This window comes from Barbatula barbatula, assembly GCF_947034865.1.
Source record: "Barbatula barbatula genome assembly, chromosome: 8".
Classification (NCBI taxonomy): domain Eukaryota; kingdom Metazoa; phylum Chordata; class Actinopteri; order Cypriniformes; family Nemacheilidae; genus Barbatula; species Barbatula barbatula.
Window position 1 is genome coordinate 3,216,595 of NC_136771.1, and position 18,151 is coordinate 3,234,745.

Genomic DNA, 18,151 nt, shown 5'->3' on the forward strand with positions numbered 1-18,151 from the left:
AGCAACTTACATTATATTATACTATACATTTGTTTCTAAGTACTATGTGTAATCCCCCTGGGATCGAACCCACGACCTTGGTGTTGTTAACACCATGCTCTTACCACTGAGAATTCACAACAAAGAACTTCTCTGACTTGAAGTGTCATGGCAGCTGACACCATTTTACCTTTATACTTACACTTATTCTGTCATTTAAATATGAATAGTTTGGTTCCAAGAACTCAAATTTAAAAAACAATCATAAATTAAGTTTTTTATTGTGCAGTCCAACTAATATCAATCAAACTGCAGTTGGTTTGTTACATTTACATTTATGCATTTGGCAGACGCTTTTATCCAAAGCGATTTACATTATCCTATATTTATGTCGAACCCATGGACTTGGCATTGCTAGCGCCACACTCTTACCACTTAGCTACAGGAAAGACTGATTTGAAAATACATGTTAACATAATAAAAAACATGATATTTGAAAGTTTGAAAGACCCTTCATATATACAGTTATGTTCAAAATAATAGCAGTCCAACATCACTTACCAGATCCATCACTCTTTCAGAAATTATTAAGTCTATTTTTATATGGAAAATATTTTACTAAGTAGGTGTAGTAGAGAAAAGCAACTGATCCAACAGTCATGACATGCATGCTGCTTATTCTGTGTTATTGCAGTGTGGAGTTCAAGGACTTCAGGACACTGAATTTAAGCCACAGTACACTGTCAAGACGTGAAGCATGGTGGCTCAAGGATCATGATATGGGGATGTTTCTCATACTACGGTGTTGGGCCTACCCAGCCAGCAATGACACATGAGGACCAGTTGGGTTGGATGTGGGCTGTCTTCTGGGCCTCAGCTGGTTTCGAACGAGGGTTCCATGTAGGCCCCACATGGGTTAGCCCAGATGAAATGAATACTGCTTAGTGTGCATACTACAAAATGTGACACTGAGTGTTTTAGTCAATGAGATAATCAAATGATAACTAGCAGAATCACTGATGAACACAGAAACAACAAGAACAGAATGAAAGAAAACAACAACTACAACAGACTTTAGCCACAACTCCACAAACACTATTAACATATTTACTTATTTATGTTATTCTGTTCTGTTCATGTTTTACTGAAAATAAAGCGTTTGATGTCATCAGTATGGTGATCAGTGTTTGTTTTAATTGGGCAGACTCTTTGTTTTTTATGTTAGTTTCTCTCTGACACTAATTCCACTAGAGTAGAATTAAATACAATAGGGTATATATCAAATGTCATGTGACTTAACTGGTAAACAGGTCCGCAGCGCTTGTTAGTAAAAGTGTATTACACAGTTATAATAATATAATGAATCATCTAATTTACTGGCTGTTTTCAAAATAAAACATAGGTCAAATTACTATTATCTATTTTAAAGATATTTAGCAGTGTAAACAAAAAAACTTGAGGAATATAGATAGATATGAAAGAACACTGTGCATATTTAAGTGTAAATGACAGACACAGCTGTAGAGATCAGATACTAAGTAGCTCTATTTAACTTTACTGACTAAAGTATTCACACACATTGTTTGCTTTTGCTCTTTCTTATCTTCTCCTTTAATGTGTTGAATAAAATGGAAGATCAGTGATACCACTAATGTGTCATTCCAAGCTTTGTTATTTACAGTAGGTTGGTGTACACTGGCGGTTGTCTTTTCCTTTACTCATCAAGGATATGATCGCTTCCATGTTGTTTTGACATATAACATTCTGTGTAGACATATGAGTTGCCGCTTCCACAACTGAAGGGAGGGGACTATTTGAATCTAAAGCCAATTTGATTGGAAGAGAACTTTGACAAGCGGCTGAAGTGTAGCATGATGTCATGAAATTTCTAAATTGTTTGGAGCGCACACTGTTAGTTTTGAATGCTTATCTTTTAAATAGGAATTTTGTCAGCGGACAGGAGAATATCGGCGTCCTCATGGCTCTTTTTTTTATAAAAGGATTCAATTAGATTTCGCTGGTGCTTAAAGTTCAAGAAATAAATACTACTGTTTCAAACAACTTGTTTCCGTGCACCTTAAGGCGTCGTGAAACAAATAAACTTGCAAGATATTTCACAAAAAGAAGTCTTCACTTCAATATCACTTTTACTCTCCTTCTGATTCTGCAGGTTGATTTCTGTGTATACTGTAACATGTTTATATTTTATATTTATATGACATATAAACAAATTAAACAGAATATTATTGACTTAAAATCTTTTTGAATTTACTGATTTAATATACCTAAAACTTTTTGTTTTAGTTTCCAATCCATTATTCATACATGAATAATGTAGTGTCTGAACGTTTGGGTTACTGTATCTGATCTTGAACATCTTTATTTGGAGTCTTTATCCACGATAGACAGAATATATGATCGTCTGATCAAATGAAGAAATGCTTGTTATTCAGTACATCCTTGTGTAAGGAGATTATTGCTGAGTTGAAGGATGCCCACATATCTGTCCCTGTGTTCTGATGTCATGCTCTCCTCTCTTGTTGGCCAGTACTCGATCCACGTCTGCTCACCCAGAATGAACTCCAGTCTGTAAACGTCAGAGAAGTGACGATGAGTTATTGAGAAACTGAAGAAAAAAATGTATTTTACAGAGACCAGGGAAGCCCACATTTCCACATTTGAAGCCTCGTCATTAACACTGGCTGCTGTTAAAAGAGCCAGTTCTTAAAAGTAATAAGACACGCGGTTAGGTCACAAGAATACTCTATGACAAATATACATAACTGTATCTTCAGAAGTGTATAAAGACCATACATAATGATGGGTTATGTTTATATTACCTTAGAATGATCTATTTCTATCTACATACACATAGTCACCTTACATGGAATTCAGTGGTGTGCGGTGGACTTAAAAAATGAGGAGGCAGATTTCTACCCATGTAATTTTTGTTCATCTCTGTACTATTAACAAGTGCGTTTGTCAGTCATTTCAGTGTTTATGTGTGAAAAATTCCTTTTAATTACTACAAGTTCATTACAGTATGTACTTCTGATTTTTGTAGTTCCTGCTTTGGGAAAAGGTACATCAACACCACCTTCATCTTCCTCTGGTACTATATTTCCTATATAAGAATTACATCATTACCAGGGCCAGACGGAATCTGCAGACTTTTTTTGTTAATTCTGCGCAGAATTTTTTTCTTAATCTGCCGAATAGTTTTTATATTGTTTGAAATATGTTATAAGTTGAAAAAAGGTTTTAAAATAAATTTGTTAAAAGATTTGAGAGAATGGGCCTTTAAACTTTACAAAATAAAAGCATTTACAAATCAGCTGTCAAAATTGCAATTAAACCTAAATAAAAACGTTATCAACATGTTTTATAAACACCATTATTGAATATAGACCTACTTGTTTATTTATAATATACATTTAACATGCAGAATGACATATTTTTATAATGACGATCATACATGTAAATGCTGTTCACAGCTTTAAACTATGACGATCTCAGTCGTGTTTTTGACTACTTTAATGGATCTTTCAGTGTTACTGTCTCAGCACATGAGATGAAGAAGAAAGGAATTTATGTGGAAAAAAACATAAGCGCTTTAATAAACTTGTTCGCTCATTGCATTATTGTGTGTGAGTTTACTGCGTCTGATTACGCAGCGCTTCTTAAACCCAAGTTTTATGTGTAGGCTAAGCTTGCTTTTATCAACAAAAACATGTGATGCAATACGAACACGACAACCATATCGTGTGGACATTTATATAGACAGATTGCTTCATTAGTTTTACTTTTGCTTTGCTTGAGGTAAAATTCGCTTGTTCTGTAGCCTATTTTAGAAACGATTACGATCTATTAGATTCGCTTGAGAAGTAGACTGTGGATGTCTTTGGAATCGACCACGCCATAAAATCATCAGATTGAAACACTAAACAGCAGAGTAGCCTACTTGATGCTTACTCTTCCGCGGAAATATCCGCGGGTACCCGTGGTCCGCGGACGCGCATTCCGTCTGGCCCTGATCATTACCAATACCATCAATTTAATTATTAGCAGTCCCAGAAATATTCAAAGCATTTAAGAGATCAAATCAAATAGATGTGACTTACTTTAAACTTGCTCTTATCCTGAGCAAGCCTGATCACAAGCAAACGTTTTTGAACAAATCTGAACCACGTAATATTCTGTCAACAATCGATAACTCCTCTGCCTCCGCCATCTGCGAAACGAATCCTAAACTCCGATTAATACAACTAATAAAACAATTTAATTAACGTTCAATCTAATTTAGCGCCCGCAGTTTAAAATGAATGACGAAGACGAGCAGGAAGGCGGGATCTCGCTGATGAGTTAATCCAATCATAGCCCGTTGGAGGCATTGCCTCCTCTCACGTGACTTTTCTCCATTCTTTTCAATTACCCCCACTCAAACTCACGGCACGCTTTAGGGGTTATATGTAAAGTCAATGAGCTTAGAGGAGGCAAGAGAAACGCTGCCTCCCTTTGGATTTCTTTCGAGTTTCGCTTAATATATTCTATCAGCTGTCCTATTTTATTTCTGAACTGTTAATAATATTCTCATTCGATTATTTTCGAGGGGGAGGGGAGGCACTGCCTCCCTTGCCTCCTCGGAGGAAACGCCCCTGATGGAATTCTACATGTTGTTTCTACAGTAGCCCTAAACGGACAAAGTGCTCGAGAGTCACGTTTTCTAAAAACATTATCTCTTTCGGCAAAGAAGCGGAAAAGTGATGACATCTTAGTTCTAGGTCAGCCACCGTAGTGCTTTGAAAGGGAGGGATGAGGGTTGGAGAGAGCCATTGGTTGCAATTCGCAGGTAAATGTAAAACTTAATTGAGAAGAATCAGTAGGTACCAGTAGCAGTAGGTGACATAAAACATCCTTTTAGGAAGCAGTAAATTACTCTCTTTATGAATAGGCCACTCGAAATTTGATTCACCCAAATAAGATGATTGGTTTTGATCTTTTTTTTGAGCTTTATTTAAAGTTGCTTTACAAGTTTTTACGAGAGTCTTCTATCTTTGCCCACGTATGATGCTTTGGGAACTCACCTCTACTCAGTTACAGTGACAAACATTTACTGCAGACTTACCCCTTTGGGAAAATCCCTGTTTTACCCATGATGAGGTACGACTTGCCATGTAATAATCCCAAAGAATTTCTGCAGATGGAAGAAGCCAGGAAGGTTTGCACATGCTGCTCTTTCACATCCTCACAAATTCCTGTAGGACGGTCACAGTTCAACTTTAACACTCAGTACAGTGTTGATTTCAAAATGCACTGATAGACACAGGATGAATGAACCATACCTTCTTTTAAGACTTGATTCACCTTCATATTATAGACGTCTGTGTGTGTCCCCGGATTCATCCCCTCCACTGTGACTTTATAAACTGTGAAATACATACATTATTATTTTTACCAGTCCGGTAAAATATATTTTAGTGGCCAAATCTTTTGTGTTGCATCTGAACCACTGCAGAAAACAATGAACACACACTAATGAAAATGTATACCATAATCCACGCTTGCTCCGCAAGCCTTTTCCAGACGTTGATCTGCTTCGATCTTGTTTTTATTCTGATAACTGCAGTTTTCTGTGTAAAAACAGTTTATATGCACACACACACACCAACACAAATATTTCATCCTTTAAAATTGGCCATATTCATAGTACGCAGTACGTGTCTATTGACTGTACCTTCAGCACACTGACACACATCTCCATGACATAATCTGGTCAGAGCACCGTCCACTTTATCAGGGTGGTAGAACTTTGTACAGTGTGCTTCTGAGAAAAGACAAGAGTTAAAGGGGTTGTGCAACTGTGTGTCCTGCTTTCTGATTTTTTTACAAAATGTTAAACGTGTTGTCTTTTTCTTAACATGGACATATTACGTATTATTTCTGTGGTCAATACACTCCCCCAGGGTTTGTACAGGTTTCAGAGAGTTTTTTTCAAACATGAAAAATCATTACGTAACAACTTTTCTCAGTCTCTTATTGGACAATTGTCCAGGAAAAGCACACGGTACGCCCATGCATCAACTATGGAGCGCGGGAGAAGGAGCATTCGCTTTGAGTCAATTTCACGTGTGTGAAGGAGAGAGAGAGAGGGAGAGAGAGAGAGCACTATGTTCGCGAAACTGTGTGAGTTAGGGCCACTTTAAATTAAGAGATGATCTAGAGAACTGTGTGTGTGTGTCAATATCTCACCTGGTGAATAATATTCATAGACGGTGACTGCAGCAGGTTGAAGCAAACCCACTTTATTGACCTTGTGCAATCTGAAGGCGATTCTAACTCTTTCTCTGTGAGAAACCTATTGAGGCAGAGGATGGCAACATCCGACAGTAAACTACAAAAGAAACTTAGTGTATAAAGCATGAAAACAAAGTCTGACATGGTCGGCTCAAATACCTTATTGAAGTAGAGGAGGAGGGACCCTTGCTCTGAGTTATCTCTGTTCATCTCAAATTTCTGAATGAATCTGTCTTTGACCGTGGCCAACTGTTAAATATAATTGTTTAAAAAAGTCAGTTCATTTATTTAAATAAGGCATCGCTGCTTGAGTTCTTCATGACAGTACCTTTGCGAGATCTCTTTCATCCACTATGAACCCTGTCAGTAAACCCACATGCAGTATACTCATGCTGGCGTCTCTTCTGTCAAGACAAATAAAAGCTCTTTTTACTATTATAACTTCTTCCAGATTTGGATTTATATTTATAAAATAATATAAAATACTCCTTAAATATTTCAATAAATTAACTTACAACAATTCCAAAGTGAGAGTGTAGCTCTCAAGGGCTCTGGCATAGCTTACTATAATGAATAAAGACATAAAAATGATGAAAGGCTTTAGTTTAGAAATAAATGTATGACATATGCATTCTTTGTTAAACCTACCTTCATGATCTTGTGCAATTTTAACACTTAGATCAAACGGGTTACAATTATTAACATTATCATCAGGTTTTGCGTAGTACAGCCAGACCACCTGAAAACAGACACAGGTATCACTCGTGTCACACACTTTCTGTATATAAACATGAATGTGATGACTGTACATGTCAACTCACTGAGAGAGTGGCTGTTCCAGTTCCTTTAGCCGTTACGTTGAAGTTCTTATTGAGATCAATCTGTTGAGAGACACACACATTTTTCAGGCATAAATATTTGCTTCATGGACTATTTTATCATCATTCAAGCTGTCGAGCGATTGTGCTGCCACTGATGTCTGAACGACTTCTCACCTTTTTCGAATGTGTAACGTGCAGGTTATCTTTTCTGAAACGCCACCTGGTTGGTCTGCTTCTTCCTTCCACAAACACCTCCACGTACAGATTGAAATCATTCTCTTTCATGACCTGCGTTCGGTATTCAGCAACTGCCTGGAACACCATAATGGTCGCCTACAACAGACAGGTGAAGTCTTCTAATTAAACAATTTTTCTTTCCATGAATTAAATCTGTAAATAGCAGCTTATATCTCATACTAATGTCTTCTTTTGCATTCATGCACTGCAATTTTAAAGAAGGAATCTGAAGATTTTAGCGGCATCTATTGTTGAGGTTGCAAATTGCAGCCAACAGCTTACTCTCACCATTCCATTTTGAGTTTAAGAATTGTCAAGTAACTTGTTGGTTTACCTGTGTTGTGGCATAACTGCCATAGTTAGATTGTTGTCTGGCCAGCCAGTGCACGGCTTCTCCTGTTTTGTCGTAATCTTTTGCTTTTATGAGGGCCAGCACGGCATAAGCTGTGGCCTCTATAGAATGATATTGTTGTCCCGGGACGATCCAAGCAGTGCCTGCTGTTTAAAAGACAAAACACAAACATGTCCAGGAATATGTCACTATTTTTCTTCTTATTCATACTGTTACTGATATTACAACTGACTTCAGAACGTATAAATGACAAGCATCTTTCATGCCAGAAGTTACTGTTAACATTATAAAAAAACAGTTGCTAATGTATTAAATGAACATAAATGACACCATCAGATTTCTGAATTTATGCGAGTTATTATTTTCCCTATCAAAAGCTACTGCATTTCAAAGCGCTATGGTGAGATCGTGGAGCCCAAAAGGGCTTATGTAACACCCCTTTTCATCTCTCTCCACTGGCTACCAGTTGAAGCCCGGATCCAATTCAAGTCACTGATGCTTGACTACAGGACTATCACTGGATCTGCGCCTGCATACTTTCACACCCTCCTACACCCCATCAAGAACCCTGCATTCAGCAAACGAGTGGCGTCTTGTATTGCTTTCTCATAAGGGCAGAAAATTGCTTTCCCGCTCATTCTCCTTCACAACTCCTACTTGGTGGAACATTCTTCCTAACTCTGTCCGGTCAACCACATCTCTCACAACCTTCAAAAAACGACTTAAAACACATCTCTTCTGTGAATACTTGACAGCCAAAAAAAGAAAAATAACCCTCTCTCTTTCACTCAACAGGTTTAGCTTTTGTTAAAACTGGTAACTTTGTATTAGCACCTATCGTATTATTGCTCCTGTATGACATATTGCTTATTTCTCCCTGAATACTTTGTAAGTCGCTTTGGATAAAAGCATCTGCTAAATGACTAAATGTAACTGGTCGAACAAAGAATACTCTCGTTCTCGCTTTTTAAGGGAAAAGGGTTACAGTCAAGTAAACCAAGACGTTCTGTTAAAGCTTGTATACACTACTAACCCTCCTGTTTAGTGGAATGCTTCATCAACACATCTTTATTGAGTTTTTTCAGGTTGGCCATGGCGTAGGACGTCATAGCCACAGCGTACGGATTGCTCAGTTTGAGAAGTTTACCTTCCAGATAGCCACCGGCCTTTCTCATACTGTCATGAAGATGCTGTAAAGATATGTATAGGAGGTCAAAATTGTGAGCAGCAGCAGCAGCAGCAGATCTATTCCGCCAAGACCAAATACATTTATATGTCATGCACACTACTATGCTAAACCCTCCAAGCGTTATCATGACAGAACTGTAAAGAATGCAACACGTACATAAACTGATCTGGCACAAAACTCGCTGCTCTCTTGCATGGCGATGAGAACAAACGCAGTCAGAGAAGCGTCTCCATCGTTCCCATATACATCACCCTGAAACAAAGCACAAAATGACTTTTGTAAACACGTTCAAGTATTCTCAGGGCTCAACGTGAATAATCAAATAGAGCATGTGCACTATAGGTCATGAAAATACACACAACACAAAACTATTCAAATAAAACCAAGTCAGTTGCAACGGCAGGAAAAAAACATCTCTGTGTCTGTTATTATGGTTTGTCCCCAGCCATGTAGATAAGTTCAAACAAAGTGTAACTTACAACCATCTCCCCATGAATTACAGGTGAATCCTCTTTAAAAGATCCATCTGACAGTTGTTTGTTGAGAACCAGCCACTTGAGGGCGCTGCAGAGTACATTTTCATCTACAGCAATGAGCTCACTGGCCATAGCAAAGATTTTAGCCACGTATGCCGTCAACCTTTAACAGAATGGATAAAGCATAACATACAGCATAAAATTTTTTTTAATATGGTATGACAGAACGAAAACCTCTACAGAATGTTTATTAAAAATGTAAACTTTTACCAGGTGCTGCTCGGTCTACTAACGAAGGCAGCGTAAGACCCATCAGATTTGCGGTAGGCCAGCTCCCTCTGATAACCTTAATAAAAAAGGGTAAGAGATTGTACATTTGCTTTTATTCAAACGTGTCTCTGCATCTTTTAGCAAATTTAGATTCAAGTAAACGCATCGTTTTAATTAGTCGCCATCTTTTGACCTGTGGTTATATAGTTGATGGCTTCAGTTCGTCTGTCCAGGCCGACCTTGTCCCACTGATTGGTGCTGTCCAGATAATGAGTGGCAATGAGAGGTAGAGTCATGTGCATCATAGTTCCCTCTGCACTCCCGGTGGGTTGGTAAATGAATCGACCCATAAAATCTCCATTAATGGCCTGCTCGACCATTTGAGGCGTCTCCTCACCTGAATGGGACGAATTTGACCTATATCATACAGCTTGAGTGAAATGAAGAGACCATTCCACATAGAAACAAATTGGGAGAAATATGAGTAGCTCACAGAATGAACAAAAATGATCATTTTACCTATACCTTGTCGTGTGTATATCAGTTCAGTTTGTTCATTGGTTCCTGTTTGTTAGTTCTGTCTCGTCATCATGTGTTATATATAGTTTTGTATTTAAACCCTCATATTTGCCTTGTTAAAATGTTGTGTGTTAAGTTTGTGAATCTTGTGTGGTCATGCTTGTTCATCCTCAAGATGGCTCTTGTTCGAGTAACTTTTCATTTCATCATTACCGGTTACTGTGATGAGAATGCTGGCAGGTGTGTCAGGAACCCGATCAACTGGAGAGGAAGTTTTTATTACTTCATGTTGTTCTCCATCGGCTTCAAATAGGATGAAAAAGTGAGAGATCGCCTGGAATGAGTACTACTAATAAGGACATTTGGAATTGTATTTAAAGTACAGATTAAGAAAACAGCATATCACATGTTACTGATGTCAAACATGTTGTCCTTTCAAGGTGTTTAATTGCATTTATGATATTATTGTTCTCACCATGCTTCGCCGGATTAAGCTCCACAGTTTTCTCCCTCAACACTTGTCGGACACCTTCGGACTGAAGGAGAAAAGGAGTTATCGACCTGACATCTTTTTCAGCATTATATATTCCAAATGAGAATTGCTTCCTCAGGTCCACGTTAATTTATCATGTTACAATCAACAAATAAATAACAATGCTTGAATTATCCGTCAGACTTACCACGACATTCAGGGTCTTTTCCTCTCCATCAGTGTAGAAAGAATCGTACTCCAGAGCCTTCACCTCAATCTGATGTTCGCCCAACTCCATGGGAATGATCACGAATGGAACGGATCTGCTAGAAAAGGGTTGGACCTCGACCATTGTTCTGTATTTGCCCTTCTTACTGGCAGCGCTGCAAATGTGTTCTGTCTCCATAAATTCCACACGCACCTGTTGGAAATGAAACAGGGAACATCTCTTCAAAATCTCTGGAGTAAATTCATCCTGATTAGGATCGGATTGAAGGATAAAGAGATTATGTTAATAAGATGTAAAGAAGACAGTGGCAGATGTAAGAACGACTGAAAAATAAAACGTTCAGCAGAAAGAATTACCTTTATTTTAAATGGTATGTAATTGTGAACGATGGCTTTGATTTCCAGCTGCTCGTTGCGAACGGCCGAATACGGCATTTTGAGGTCGATGAAAAACTTCTTAAAAAACATCATCTCCAGAGGATCTGCCACACAGATACCTTTGGGAAAGACAACAGGAGCGAAAATGTTACACAACCGCATAGTGTACTGTTGAACATATAAACCTTCAACTCACCGTTTGTGTTTGACAAGCTGATGGCTAAGATTTGCCAGGTTGTGATGGATTCTTTCAGGAAGACTCTGTCTATTGATAGCATGCTGGTATTTGAGAAAATGAGGAGATAATCTTTTTTACACACAGCTGAAAAATGTATTTTGTTCTACAGGTCAGTCTACTACTTACCAGGTTTCGTCTTGGCATTGGGGAACAGTCACCTCCTCCCAAAGCCAGCTCTCATAGAACCGCGTCCGTGACAAAACGTCATCAGGTTCTGAATAATCTTCTGTAAAATAGAAAGAGACTGATACTGTTGTATGTTAAATCATATCATTGGTTACCAAACTTAAAATAGGAAAGGTTTGGGGACCAGTTTAAACTTTTGAAAAAGTTAAAAGGAGGTCTTTTAGATTTGCCTGGTTCTCACCTTCTGATCTCCGTCTTCTCTTTGAAGCAGTAGGGCATTCGTTCACTATAAAAAAATTATAGACACAGAAATTATACTGTATTTTATATAAATATCCAAGTAATTTTATTATCTGAAAAAGTACTTGTTCTGGAGGTGGTTCCTCCAGCGATGCTGGACTCAAACATCAGACCAGCGTCATAGAAAACCCCCATACTGTCTCTTCCACTGCCCGCTGTACAACCTGTGTCATGTTTTTCAATCACGTCCCAGATCTACACATAGCAAACCAGTTATCAAAGGTAAAGATTTCCTGTAGCGCAGTGGTAAGAGCATGGCGCTAGCAATGCTTATGTTGAGGGTGCGATCCCAGGGGATTGCACATACTTGTATAGTATAATGCAATGTAAGGCACTTTGTATAAAAGCGTCTGACAAATGTAAATACGTTTTTTGGGTTTGCTTTATTTAGCTTGATGGAGATGTGTCACCTTTGACTGTGTGAGTCTGTGCTTGTTGAGGATATGCACAGCCTTATTAACCATCACCAGCCCAACTTTAGCTCCGGGATCTCCAGTTATTTTCAAGGTGAAATCATCACCCGGACGATAAATGCGGAACTTGTTTTCCACCTCAAGACTGAGCTGTTGAATTAGAGACAAAGACGGGTTGAATATGATGTCATGTAGTGTCAGCTTAAAGGGGAGGTGCAACGGTGTGTCATGCATTATGAGTTCTTAAACTTATTTAACTTATGAGTTGTTAAACGTGTTGCCTTCTCATGCTTAACATGGTAAACTTGTCAAAAAACGAGTTTGAACATATTACGTAGTATTTCTGTGCTCTATACACTCCTTCAGTGTTCGTACAGGTTTCGGAAAGTTGACAACAAGATAAAATCTTAGTCCCTTATTGGACAATTCTCCCGGAAAAGCATGCACGCCCATGCATCAACCATGGAGAGCGGGAGAAGGAGTATGTGCAAGTCACTTTCACTTGTGTGCAGGAAAGAGAGAGAGCACTTTGCCCGCAAAGTTCAGCTGTGTTGTTTGTTCGCTGCATTTGAGCAATGAATGTTATATGAACGTTGGATATAACGCTGGATTTGGAGATTGTTTGTAACTGATAGACGGAGAGGCGGTCCAAGCGCTTAAAGATTCTAGACATGAACCACAGGCGGTAAGTGAAGCGGTTTTCTTGGCAATGTGTGCACATGTGCTTTAGTTCCGCCCCCCTTCCCCCCCACACGCCTCGCATGTTTTCGAAAATAATCGTATAGCTGTATGTGTCTTTTATAAATGTGATCAAACTAAATATACTATTCCGTAAGTACTCAAGATTAACATGAGATATACAGAAACTGTCTGAGTTAGGGCCGCTTTAAACCAATAACTTTATTGTTCATGCCAGAGGTCTGAACTACATGAATATCTCACGTTGTTAAGAACTTCTGCTGATGCGTGATATCTAGCTATTGAAAAGCTTTGTAAATGGACTTACTGTTCCAGTGCATCTGTCCTTCACATCAACCCAAACGGAGTCAGACACCACCTCATCTGATCCCACATGATAATACGCCACAAAGCGGAAAGACGGCACCATGTCTTTGGTCACAGGCAGAGACAGAGTAACTAAAGTCTGTCCTTTTCTCTTATACCTGTCCACCATCACAATCTGTCCTTTACTGATGATCTGAAAATAACATGAATAAAAAGACACCTGGGTATTCAAATACAATATGATTTTTCCAGTCTTGACGTGGTCATTATAAAATTACTGTAAATATATTTACAAATATAGGACAGAATGTGATTTTTGACTGGACATGTTTATGCCGTTACTTTGTTTTGCCAACCTATTGAATGAAGTAATTGTAAGCTTGTGAACTTTAAAGCCTTCGGACTCTCACTTTTGTATGGAGTTGGAATCAGGATTTATTATGATTATAATCATGCAAAGATTTAATATTACAGTGTCTGTACTGACCTGCAAATGTAGTACTAACTGATCTGTAAACATTGTGTGATCAAAACCAGTAGCAGTGGTCATTGTCTTCCATTATCTTGCCACGCATCCCCCTTAAAGGGAAAGACTATCCCAAAATGAAAATTCTCTCAAAGAAAAAATAACTATTTTGAAGAATGCAAGTAACCAAACAGATCACATACCCCATTTACTGCCATAGTAGGGAAAGTAAATACGATGGAAGTCAATGGTTTATGAGATCTGTTCGGTCACTGACATTCTGCAAAATATTTTCTTTGTTTTTAGCAGAACAAAGACATTTATACTGGTATGGAACAACCTGGCATCAACAGTAAGTGATGACAGAATTTTTATTTTTGGGTGAACTGTCCTTTTAAGAATAAAAAGTTCTGTGCAGGCGGTTTTCATTTTACCATTGTACCATACAGCAAATTTCTCTCACCATGTACGTGTAATCTTGATCTTTGGCTCCTGGACTTTTTCCTGTAGGCCTAATCAGAATGACTTTCATTTGATCACCGATCTCGAGCTCCGCAGCATCAATGACCACGTGCAGGTAGTTTTGGGAGTTGCTTTTGGGACTGTACGCTTGAGCTGTCATAGTATTTACTGCCTGCTGTTCATCTCGTCATTCTGGATCTGTGGTCTTTGCCTGAAAAGATATAAAAATGAATGTAGTAAAAAGGATTGTATGAGTGCATGTATATGCAGATATACTGTAAATAACTAGCAACAGTTTCCCAACTATTCAGTTCAAATAGTTTCAATTGAATATCCTGAACTAGATCAACAATGAGGCCGGTCTTACGGTGATCTGCAGTAATGTAGAATCACTCTTAGAATTGACGGTGACCTTCACAATGCCATTGGCGTTTGTTTGACCTCTGACCCCGCCAGGGTTGACCTTCACTTGCACACTTTTAGCGGGCGTCTGGTCAGGATTTGTCACGTAAACCTTTTTGAAGGCACAGAAAAAAATAACGGAACAAGTAAAACATCCGGTAAATTCACATATTTATAATAAATGTCTTTTCAGTTTAATCCTTTTAGTCTAGATTCACACCGAGACGTCAAAGGGCATTCCAGGTTTGAAGAATTGAGGTGTTCTCTTGAAGTGGATGGTGTATGGTGACGTCACAATCTGAATGCCTCTCTTTTGTGCTTCCACCATTTCACCGCCTGTAAAACACACACACATCATTGTGTTGACAGTATGTAGACACATACACATAAACATAATAAACAACAGATAAACAAAGTGTGTTGATCTCACCGGTGTCTGTTAAAACGCTGACCGAAACAAAGATTGATTTCCCAACCAGCTGGTTGATGTCTGGAAAGGTCTGAGTGATCATGTCCCTGGTCAGATCTGCTGAACCCTCTCCTTCAGCTATCTGTTTATATATCAGACAGGGAGCATTATTAATATGTGTATAATGTTAACTGAATTTGTTTAGTACAGCAGAATTTGTAAGATCAGGTTTGTTCATGCTTGTCTGTAATGCTCACTGGGACTCTTTGTAGAGAGGCGGTGATACTTGTTTTACTGTCACCATGCATCACACCAAACACCACAAACGCTTGTCCCTCAACCTTTTTCCCAAACAGATACCTAAAAACACATACAGTCTTTAATTCCTTAGCATTTCTAGGATCTCTACCATCTCTCACGGCCACAGGTCAATAATGAGCTTTTCCAAAATTCAAGAATTGTAGGAACAATTGATGTGGGGGCTCATGTACACCTTTCAACTTTTACTGCTGTTAAAGCTCAGGAACGTCAAGACAACTTGAAGTTATTTCACTGTCTCCAAACTCCTTAAAATTAAATTTACATGCAATGAAAGGGTCGTTCCTCTTACTCTGCAGTAATGTCAACTGTTAGACGCAAATCACGAACATAGAAGAACGACGTCCCGAGGGTTAATGTGACTTCAAAAGTTGGAAGCACTACAAACCAAAACAAATTATTAATTAAACCAAATCTCAATATTGCACAACACGCTGGTTTTGTTGACATAATCTTACTGTATTCCTTGACCTCGAAGTCTGCAGTGAATGTCTTCTGCGGGGTGTTTGCGTACCGTGTGATCACCTTCCAGATCCCAGGACTTAAAACATAAACATGTTAGATTTTATAACATTAAAACAAACGTCAGACCACGAATAGAGTTTAAACAAAAACAGATTTCACATCCACTATGTACAGTGATGGGCTATTTTAATCTTTCTTATACAGACAATAATGATCATTTAAGGCTGAATGGGATATATATGAGCAAACCTGGCAAATTCAGAGATTTGATATCTTCCAGACTTCATCCCTTGCGTTGGAGCAACCTTTTCGGTTGCAACCGTGATGCCTTGTGGATTCTTTAAAGAAATGTCTCATGAGATATTGATGAAATGTGATGTATTTGTGTCTAGAATAACCGTGAGCTCATATTGAAGTTTGTACCATGATATCCACTGAGATTTCAGACTGACTGTGTGGAAGCAGGTTTGGAGTCAGAGAGAAAACCCGGTACTGAACTACAAACAGGATTGAGAGAGTCATGCATCATTATCCACTGTATATAGTTTACTTCAGCTGTGGAGAATAAATGAAAAATCATCAAAACTTGTTGTAACTGATGTCATGCTGATGTTACCTGTGCTAGCAGGTGTGTAGATGGGTTTGTCTGTCTGTACAAATATATATCCAGACTGAAATGACACCATGACCACTTTCTCAAGGGATTTAGAAGGAAATTGAGCCTGTAAATACACAAACTGCTTCTCCGCATCTCTCTCGAATAACATTTTGTTGGCAGGAATCTACACAACCAAAATGGCAAAGAATAAAAACTTAAGCATTTGAAAAGTTCAACATCATTCACAAAACTTGTTTTGCTGCTGTGACAAAACTATAAAGATCAGGTATCAGGCTATGTCATGCATTCTGCCTTCTTTACACTGTTAAACGTGCTGGCTTCTCATGCTTAACATGGTCAACTTGTTAAAAACGTATGACGTAGTATTTCTGTACTTGATACACACCCAGAGCACTCCAAATTGTTTCGGAAAGTTTTTTTCTAATTCTGGATCCCTGTGTCGTCAAAGGGATCCTATTCCTTTTATTGGTCAAAAGCAAGGCGAAGGCCAAAGAGCTCGCCCACGAGCCAACCGACGAGCAAGACCCGCTTACCATCAGGGTTGTTTGCGCTGCGTCAAGATGGCTGTGCTGAGCTGCAGCTCATTACTCTTGCGAAAGTCAAGTTTAACTGTGTTTGTTTTTTCACAGCATTTCGGTGATGTATGTTATATAAACTGTGAATTTAACCCTGGAGATCGTTTGAAACTGGCGTGGTCCCAGTGCTAATAAATGACGGACATGAACTGCGCGCGATAAGTCAAACTAAGTCATAAGTTTGTGTTTTGTTGGCAATCGGCGTGTACGTGCATAATGTACAAAACACGATTAAGGGATTAACGTGATAATGTGTTGCTTGCTCGTGCTGTAGTTCCATCCCACTCTCTCGACTTGTCCCTCCTCTAGCAGCTCGTGTTTTCTGGAAATTATCGGACATCTGTTTCTCTCTTTTATAGATTTGATAAAACTAAATACTCTTCGAAGTTATGACAACTACTCTATAGGCACACAAGATTAATATGAGATTGTCAGAAACTGCCGGAAATACGCTATCTTTAACTATATTCCTACATGCTCGCAGAAGTGCACAGAACAGAGATGTGTCACCTTTATGTCTGTAAGGACCTGGAAGTTATTTTCCCTTGTCAGGATCACAGTTTTGTGCAACAGATCATTGTTTTTGTTTGGGAAGTTTTTCACTATAATGTTCACACTCAAATCTCCTCCATTATAATCCTGAGCCTCCACAAACACGTTCTCTGAGGAATCCACCCTCAGCAAGTTAGGAGCCGACAGAACGAATCTGAGAAGATAAAATCACATTCTTTTAAATACAATCTACAATCTAGATGCTGATAGTGTTATGAATACTCACAGCGGGTCACATAATGTGAGGAGAGGTGAAGAGAGAAGAACAATAGTGGACCACAGCAGGTGCACATTCATCCTGACGGACTGTGTGTCTGTTCGTATTTGTGCAGCATCATGCACATTTATACTCAACATCAGTTAGTCAAATAAAAGATTAATAAACAACTCATGATGTGAACGGTTAAAAGTCGTCTTATTCAGTTCCAGTAAACGGTTGTGTACATTCAACCTTTGATAATTTGGCAACTGCAGTGTTGATCTTGCAAAATATTGACCAGTCCATTGAAACAGAAATGACAGCAACGCATAGCAGCATTCATTACATTACATTTACATTTATGTATTTGGCAGACGCTTTAATCCA

General features: G+C 38.6%; 1 pseudogene across 1 annotated transcript; it reads right to left on the reverse strand.

Annotated features, from left to right (window-relative positions):
• Positions 1-250: 250 nt before the first annotated feature.
• LOC306897832 (complement C3-like) lies at positions 251-17,875 on the reverse strand (annotated as a pseudogene). The gene is made up of 40 exons (XR_013788336.1): positions 17,792-17,875; positions 17,524-17,719; positions 16,436-16,601; positions 16,243-16,316; positions 16,069-16,157; positions 15,813-15,895; positions 15,647-15,734; positions 15,294-15,396; positions 15,058-15,178; positions 14,848-14,963; positions 14,593-14,739; positions 14,227-14,436; positions 13,299-13,490; positions 12,290-12,442; positions 11,945-12,074; positions 11,821-11,865; positions 11,580-11,679; positions 11,412-11,494; positions 11,195-11,334; positions 10,818-11,030; positions 10,613-10,673; positions 10,351-10,440; positions 9,812-10,015; positions 9,619-9,694; positions 9,352-9,511; positions 9,029-9,124; positions 8,717-8,873; positions 7,666-7,829; positions 7,269-7,427; positions 7,095-7,154; positions 6,922-7,012; positions 6,789-6,837; positions 6,602-6,677; positions 6,433-6,522; positions 6,229-6,334; positions 5,714-5,803; positions 5,529-5,609; positions 5,322-5,405; positions 5,105-5,234; positions 251-2,566 (listed from the first exon to the last, which is right to left on the reverse strand). The product of XR_013788336.1 is annotated as a complement C3-like (transcript).
• Between the last annotated feature and the right edge of the window lie 276 nt (positions 17,876-18,151).